This window comes from Hylaeus volcanicus, chromosome 6 (assembly GCF_026283585.1).
Source record: "Hylaeus volcanicus isolate JK05 chromosome 6, UHH_iyHylVolc1.0_haploid, whole genome shotgun sequence".
Lineage (NCBI taxonomy): Eukaryota > Metazoa > Arthropoda > Insecta > Hymenoptera > Colletidae > Hylaeus > Hylaeus volcanicus.
In genome coordinates this window covers 14,321,810-14,330,651 of record NC_071981.1, presented here as the reverse complement: position 1 = coordinate 14,330,651, position 8,842 = coordinate 14,321,810, and the positions used below count along the sequence as shown (strand labels likewise).

Here is an 8,842-nt window from a genome sequence, read left to right as displayed (position 1 = left end):
AATTTCAAGCGTTTGGTCTCTCACGTCTGAAAGCTTTGCAAAATTTGGTAAGATGTTGAAAATCTTAAAGAATAAATGCTTTGAATGTGCTGCACACTCGAGATCATGATCGAGGTTAGGTTAGAAATAGCTAACTGCGTCTTACAGATATTTAAAAAAAATTTTAAGTCTGAGATTTTTATACGTGCATGATTAATTTATATGTACATTCGCGAGGAAAATAAGAAGCATATTATTTAGTTGAGCTACCAATAGTGGTGGAGAACTATTAATAGTACCATCAAGACTATCGATGGTTTTTCACTATCGGAAACCATCGATATCTAACTTTCACTATCGATATTTGACGTGGACTATCGATAGTATTCGATAATGCTTTATTTTGAAACGTGCGAAGTTGGTAAACATTATAATTATAACACGACTGTATTTAGAGTTTAGAGGAATGCAATTCATCACAAGGCGGTTATCACAACAAATTATTATATCGGAAGGTGTACAATTGATTAAAGTAGTAAAATCTACTTTCGATGAATTAATTTCATACTTTAAGCTCATTTGTTTTTTTAGTCAATGGCAATTACGATCTGTTTACGAGTCTGGGAGAATAATCAATTCTACTTTAGCCCTCAGGGGCTGTAGTTATGTTTGATTATAGCTACAGTACGGGTCTAGCAATCCCGAGGTACCCGAGCTATAGATGGGCCAGTATGTCCCAACAGCCTGTTAGTATCGCTAATGCAAGAATTATGAAGATAGTTATCTATGCAAATGCAAGTGCAAAGCAATGTAAAGCAAGAATTAAATGAATGTGAAAAACGAGCAAATGCAAGACTGGTACTTACAGGTGTCATATTACAATTACATGGTCTTACACCCTTATAAATAAAACTCGCTCAGTGACACTGGGAAAATAATTTCAGAAAGACGATCGAGAATAAAGGATAAAAGTATCCAAATGTTAACATTTTTAAACAAAAACAAGTGACTAATTTGAAATAGTATTTGATCCAGTTATTTTTATTTTTCATACACCTTTTGGAAAAAGAAACTATCGAAACTATCTATATAGAATTCAGACTATCGATGGTTTTCCACCACAATGTAGACGCCAAGATTCACTTTTCTGATTAATTATCAGTTTTCCACTATTTTCTCGGATTTATTTTTCAGTATTTTTTTTTTTCAGTAAGATCGATCGAAGCGCCGAGACGCTTGTCCACGACGGCGGACAGGGTAAACAATTAACGTCGTCGCGAAATTCTGTTCAATTACACGATGTATCATGCGATCCGGAATAATAGAGCGGCACGAAGTGACAGCTCGTTACGGGGTTCCACCTTTTTCCTTTTACCTTTGAAACTTTACGACTGAGTGGGATCGTGACTAATCCCACCCTGGGGGTTGGGGGGGGGGTGGGGGGTGCGCCCCTACCATGTCAGTAAATCCACAGGGACGAGTGCATCGATCTCAGACCCCTGTCTCAGTCTTCTTCGACCCTTGCGTGGTGCCTGACTGGAAACCTGAGAAACACGGTAACACTTGAAAATTTATTCCAAACAAGACAGTGCTATTTTTATCAAATAGCCTTCTGTCATTAAAAAGATAATATGACGGACCGAAACGTACAATCTTATTCATTTTTCGCAAGTATTAATATACGGGTTTCTTCGGAGTCAAGGAATCGTAAACATTACCAAACGTACTTCAAAACGTATCCAAAATATTCTCAAAGGTAAAACCATTTTGCATAAATTTTTTTCTGTAAAAACGAAATATCTCCCAAGTAACACTCGATACTTAGGGGATCTAATACTTACACTTCTTAAGGGGTAAAACCACTCCAGAGGCAGAAAAAAAGACCTAAATTTGACAATTTATTTTGGGAGTGTGACAAATATGGAATAGAATTTCTTTTCAGTGGGGTTTATTTAACACATATCGAAGAACGAAAAACAATTTTTTTTATTGTCATTTTCATACAAAATGGCGGCGACAGAGCCCCGTCGTCGAAAACAGCTTCTTTGAAAACACTGCCACGTGGGGACGGATTTCTCGGCATCTATCAGACTGATAGTATCAGTCATGGAACAAAAACTAAAGGAAATTTATAATCTATATACAATTGGCTTTGGAAGTACTTTTTGTGGAAGTGGCGCACTTTTTAAGCAATGAATCGACTTTTTGCCCTAAAAATAAGCATTAAATTGTTTATAAAAAGAAAAAGTTTACATTCAATCAAAACACGGCTACGTACTTCCAAAGAAAATATTGTTGTGAAGCTACTGTACAAATTTCAAATCGATCCATGCAATAGTCACTGAGAAATCCGTCCTCTCAGTTTGAAAAAAGTGGTTTCGAGAAAAATGCGTTTGAAGTTTTGTAAACACTTTAATCGCGCTCTGAGGCGCTGCGGCAAAATTGATAATTGAATCTTTTAACATTTGTTTTTCACTATAAATCAAATGACGTATTATTTTTATGACCCTAAAATATCGTTTAACCCTCGGACACTGGGCGCTCGCACGAACGACGGAGCTGGGTCACTATTCAGGGATCGAAATCCAAGTCCATACGCGCTACAAAAGAAGGCTTAAAGTCAAATTTTTATATGCAAATATTATTATCATATTAATAATGCCTCGTAACCAATTGGTTTTGTTAATATTTTGTCCCGAAAACTCCTTCTTTTGCAATAAAGTTCGAAACGTTTCTGTCGCTGAAAGTTAGAATAGTGGAGAGAGCCGATTGCTACGGATCGAGTTACTATGTAAACACATGGTTCGACACTGTCGATGACAGAGGAATGGGACTTCGAAATTAACGTCGGAAAGGTGACCCAGCACCGGTGTCGGAGGTGTTAAGACGTCTGGCCGCCCTGAGCGCTCGCCAGATGGGTACTATTTTTAAAAACAAATTAATTAAAAAATTAATCAAGCAATCGCAAAAATTCATTGCTATTCTTCAGATAATGTATCTAAAAGTAGTGTGTAGAAATTTCAGAGCAATCGGACCGCACGTTTACTTTTCTTTTGGGATTATCTCGAAACTACATTTTTCGAAATGGTACAACGTAAATCTCGTAAACTATCGGTCCGATTGCTCTGAAATTTCTACATGCTAGATAGAAATTTTTAGACTTTTAGATAGATTATCTGAAGAGTAGCAATGGATTTTTGCGATTACTTGATTAGTTTTTTCTTTATTGACGATTTTTCTCGTGAAATTTCGGTGAAAAATAAAAGAAAAATTTCTTCGGCTCACCATAATTTTCGTAATGGTAAAAAAAAAAATCCAATTGCTACTCTCTTGCCACAAACTCCAGAAACAATCTAATGGTTTTTTTTCTTTTTTACATGCAACCTAAAGAATATAATGATGGTACAGCTGACGCGCGTTTCGTGCCGAAGGCCTTCACCAAAATTTTCGAATCGCCGCTATCTTTTTTTTTTATCTCAAAAAATTTGTCATGTGTTCATTAAACCATTCTTTAGTATGTGTCGAAACATAAGAATATTTTTCTCTATACATTCGCATTTATGAATTTTTTAAGAATAGCACCCATCTGGCGAGCGCTCAGGGTGGCCAGACGCCTTAAGCAACAAAAAACAAATCGATTTTTTGAAAATCCTAGAGTGGTTTTTCCCCTTAAGGCCAGGTTACACCAATAAAACGTGTTTTTTTAAATAAATTTTGTTTATAGTAAAAAAACTATTTCAGAATTAAACTTTTTACAGCTGAAAGTACATATATTAAACTATTTGAAAAAACAAAATTTTTTTTCTCTTTTTTAAATGGTGGCTTTGAAAATGGCTGCTGAAACTCGTCCAATTTGTTGGCGGGTGTTATCATTTCTTGGAAACGGTTTCATATTCTGTATCGAATTGGTTATGGTCGGTACTACAACCAAAAATATTCGTTGTTATTTAAAAAAAAGTTATAAACAATTAAAAGTGCAAAAAAAGGGTCGAAAAATTTAAACGTCCGCCATTTCGTTTTTTTTCGGTGAAAATGTTTCATTGTAGTACCGACCATAACCAATTCGATACAGAATACGAAACCGTTTTACTTTTTGCTTTCGGACGATTCGTTTCCAAGAAATGATAACACCCGTCAACAAATTGGACGAGTTTGAGCAGCCGTTTTCAGAGCCGCCATTTAAAAAAGAGAAAAAAAATTTTGTTTCTTCAAATAGTTTAATATATGTACTTTCGGCTGTAAAAAGTTTAATTCTGAAATAGTTTTTTTACTATAAACAAAATTTATTTAAAGAAACACGTTTTATCGGCGTAACCTGGCCTTAATACCTCCCCTCTAAAATTTCAAAGTTGCCGCGTCGGTGAGTCGGCCGGTGGCCCATGCGCAGCTCGATCCGTTATTGGGCGGCGCACGTCGCGGTTAAGGGTGGCGCGTGTGCGCAGTGTCGGGTGACGGCGAGCGTGAGTAGGACGTGGGCTGTCGTGCGTCGCTGCAGAGGGCCGAGAGAGCGTGTCTCCTGCGGTACACAGCTGTGTCAGGGACCGTCAAGATGTAAGCCGTCGGGGGCGGAAGACGCGTTCCACGGTTAGTCGCTGGCCCAGGCCGAGAGAACGTGACGAAGAAGAAGGGAACTGGCGAAGAAGCAAGGTGGCGACGGCCAACGAAAGGGGGAGGATCAAACTGGGCCGATCGGGCAGAGAGGATGGAGTAGCGGGAACCCCGGGATCGATTGCTTCCCGATAGTTGGCATGGAGGACACGACACTGGGGTAAGTGAGACACCGGGGTAACCCGTGGCCCGCTTAAAGGGGCGCGTTCCGTTCCTATTCGCCAGGATTCGACGATCGATGACGGCCAGGAAAGATCCCAGCGAGATCTATCGTCGGGCAACTCGCGTGCCATCGCGCGTTCCGGTGCCCGCGGCTTCGATGTTACGGGGGAAAAAAGTGGACCACGGTTGCGTTAATCGATATTATATTGACCGTTGCGTGACCATGCGTCTCTCTGATGCGGTGATTCTTAACCGGAGCTCCTGGTACAGCTCTCGTAATTGTTTGGCCTCTGTGGCGTAGCTCAGGGAAAGGTGTCCTGACACGGGTAATTAAGGTAATTGCGTCAGTTGGCTGGCGCGTCGATAGTGTAGGGATTTAAAAAATGGGGGGAAATTAGCTTTGGTAGCGGTGTCGAAGGGGAGGGGGGTAGGTCCTGCTACCGACCGTCGACTCTTGACACTAACTTTTGTTAATCTCTTCGAGTTGAACGTATAGGAACTTTTTTCATTCGTTGGGGTCTATGGCATAGCACGGTTATAGGTAGTTTGATACAGCTAATCATGAATAATTAAAGTAATTGCACTGACTGGTGCACCAATAGTGGATGGTTTAAGAAAAGGGGGGTCAGATTACTGTTATTAGCTTGTGAGTTTAATGAAATACAGGATGAGGATACATATTGCCTCCTGACTATATTGCCATTACCTTGTTAACCTTCTTGAGCTCACGGGATGAAAGAGCTCCCTTAGTCCGTTGGTGTTTATGGCATAGTTAGGAATAAGATAGCGTGACACGGTCCTTAATCATCGGTAATTAGGGTAATTGCAGTGGTAGACGGCGCAGCACCAGTGGTGGTCAGGATTTTGGATGTATTACCATCGTGGTTAGTGTTGATCTCAACAAAGTACAGTTTGGAAACAGGTCCTGGTATGAGAATCTTAATTCTTAACACAACCGTTCCAAGTTTCTGTTGGTGGTACAGGATATCTCTTAATCGTTTGGTTTTCACTGCACGTTTCCAGTTTAGAGTAAAGTATCTGGTCATGGTCCTTAATCGTGAGTAATTAAGCTAATTGCATCGATAGCCACCAGCGTGAGTCGCTAGGGCTTTTAGAAGCTTTTAGAAAAACGTAACAATTATCTTCATTGATTATCAATTATCTTATGATTCAATTATCTTCAAATTAGAGAGGGATTAGGCCCTGGCATCGAGTGTCAGGTTCTGAGACCATTAATTAATCTTCTTAAACTCACGAGAGAAAACAATAAGAATTTCTCAATCGTTTAGTTAGGGTTTAGGACAGAGTCTAGAAGAGAGTATCTTGCCATAGTTCTTAATCACGTTCATCTTCATCCGTGTTGTCGCTTCTAACAAAGTATATTCTGAAGATAGACCATGCCATCAACTGTTAGGTCCTGGCACCACTTTTTTAACTTTTTCTTCAATCTATCGGAACAGTCGAGATTCTGTCTAGCAATCACTTGCTTCAGTATTGAATAATGTTTGGAAAGACTGTTTACGATGTAAGATTGTCGTTATTATAGGAACATTTCGACTATACCGCAGGCTTTATTTTATTTAGAGAACCAGGTTGTCCTCTGTTTAGCAGATATTTCTGAATCCTACTTTAGGAGAGTTGCTCCTAACAATAGAGGTAGGTCATGCTATCGACTATCAGTTCCTGGCGCTTCTAGCATGCTGGATCGAAGTGGCACTTCATTTTCCTAATGCGTTTATGCGATGATACTCAGCATATCCACTTCAGTTAGGGTTTAGCCTTTTATTATTGGAATTGGAGCTCCTAACCCAAACACCTGGCATCTTCTACTAAAATAGAAGGTAGCAACTAATGATACCGTCATTTTACCAACTACTGCCTCACTGTCTACTATTAACGTGTTCTCTAGGTTTAGGAATAAAATCGAACGTTTCCTTTTTATCTTTCAAGTTGATAACCACGTAGGGGTACTTCATAAAAAAAAAAAAAAAAAAAATTAATTTTTATTATTCAATATACAGACAGTCCTATAAGTATTAGTACACTGTGTGTCTGTTGCACAAATTTTCATTAAATTAAATGATAGATTCGATGTTTCACTATAAATATATACACGTGTAAAGTTTATTTGTGTACATATTTATAATAGAACATTTACTTGGTAACAGCAAACTTATCATTCGATTTATATAATAGACTGACTGAATGTGTGTTAGCCCCCGGCATCTTCCGGTCATTTGTCTTCGAAACAAAATTGTCGATTATAGCTACGATTTTCACGCGTCTTCCCTTAAATAAGTCTCCTACGTATGCCTTCAGCTTGTCAACATCCTCGCCATTTCAAGTCCGATACCTCGCGAAGAAAATCTAACCTGAGATTACCTCAGCTAACCCCAGGTACAATTCAGAAACTGGTCTTACATCCCCTCAGGTCCACTTTAACAGATCTCAGTCTCGCCTCAGCAGTTGGAAATCCTCGTTCCGTTGACCCAATCCCCGCCAACCCCCCGTTCGTCCATACCATTTCCAGCAACCCCTCTCGAAATCGATGAAAATCGAAGCCCAAACAGTTTTCAATCGTGTCGTTTCGATCCTCTCTAAGCGTCGTTCTCATCATGCGTGGTCGAGGAGTTTCGAATTCATCGAGGGTTGCTCGTTTCCGTTTGTCGCGCGTGTGTGCATGATCTCACCGATTGGCGACCCTAATAAAAAGCAGACCGTTGTCCCTTGGCGAGTGGGCGCCCATTGTCTCCTTCTTTGTGAATCGGCGTGCGACGCTCGCTTTTCGTCTGCCAGCGTGGTCTCGAAACGGTCGATTAAATCGTCCGTCTCTATCCTTCCTCCCCGTTTCCTGACCAAGCAGACAAATGCACGTCTAATGCAGTCGCCTGGAATCCATTCGCCGGCTCTGAACGCGTTTCCCAAGTTCTTACAGGCGACGATTCGCACCGATTGGCAAACCCGATCCTTTCCGTCGGCTGAGGAATGGATAGCTTGTTGGTGTAGCGAACAACACAATTTCCAGAGATGAAGATTGCGTTAGGAGCGTCTCGCGACCATTTGGTAGACCTCTTCAGGGCTAGCAATCTAAAATATTGCTTTGCGGGCTCCCGTGTCTTCGCTGAGGGCATGTTTGTTTCGCTGTTAGACGAACAACTCGATTTACGAAATGAAATGGTAGATCGGGACTCCAACTGCTGAGGCAAGTTTTTTTGGTAACCAGTGGTAATATTATTTTATTTTATCGCAATTTTATTTTATTCGTCCGACCAGCCAGAAATATTGTTTACCGTTGCTGTAAAATATCAGCTAGAATAAAATCGTAAGATAAAAAAAGGCATTACGTATAGAACGACCCGGTATCTTTCCGTGGTGACGTCGACCAGCTTCTGTATGGAGACAGCAATCGTCAGTTCTATCCCTCTACCCACCCCCTGGGTGTCTCGAGGCCGTCGTTTCTCCGAGAGGAAGATTTCACTCGGAGGGGTAGTTTTGTTTCTCTCGGGGAAAAAATCGAATTCTTCTATTCGAGTTGTATATCAGCTTAGAATTTCTAAAGCGTTGCTTTCGAACGATTTTTATACAAAATTATTCACGTATGACACTCGTGAAGTGGAAATAAATAATTAAGGAACATATTTTTTCTTTTATATTGTTTTATTATATTACATTATTTTCGAGGTTACGAAAAACAATAATTAGTAAATAGGAAATTTATTAATCCACTCACGTTGCATTGTTTACGAGGTTAACAACAGCGTACAATTACATAGCGAGCAACACGAAATTTATTCTCCGCTCCCAGTTGGTAGAACAGACGTCATCAATGTTACTTTACCAATCAGACTCCACTTTGATGCATCCGGATAGTGCAGACAGGTTTCTTCTCATTGATTATACCTCGTCTTTGCTTCGTAGCCTATATTTACTTTCACTTCTATTCGTTACTTTCTTTGGCCTTTACTGAATACTTCAATTTCTTCTGCATACGATCCTGGCGCATTGAAGATGTATCATTATTCTTAATAATACATACAGCCTTCTTCTTTGAAGGTTGGACAAAACATAGAAAGGAGGTGATTATAGACGATCG

The 8,842-nt window shown here is 39.9% G+C and overlaps 1 protein-coding gene across 4 annotated transcripts in view; it reads left to right on the top strand.

The window, feature by feature from the left end:
• The first annotated feature begins 4,318 nt into the window (after positions 1-4,318).
• The window catches only part of LOC128878036 (uncharacterized), a 36,247-nt gene continuing 31,723 nt past the window's right edge, over positions 4,319-8,842 (top strand). The window contains exon 1 of one of the 4 annotated variants that reach the window (XM_054125822.1): positions 4,319-4,747. The gene's annotated coding sequence lies outside the window, so the exon portion shown is untranslated. The remainder of the gene's footprint in view (positions 4,748-8,842) is intronic. The other 3 variants (XM_054125824.1, XM_054125826.1, XM_054125823.1) reach the window with 3 other exon arrangements.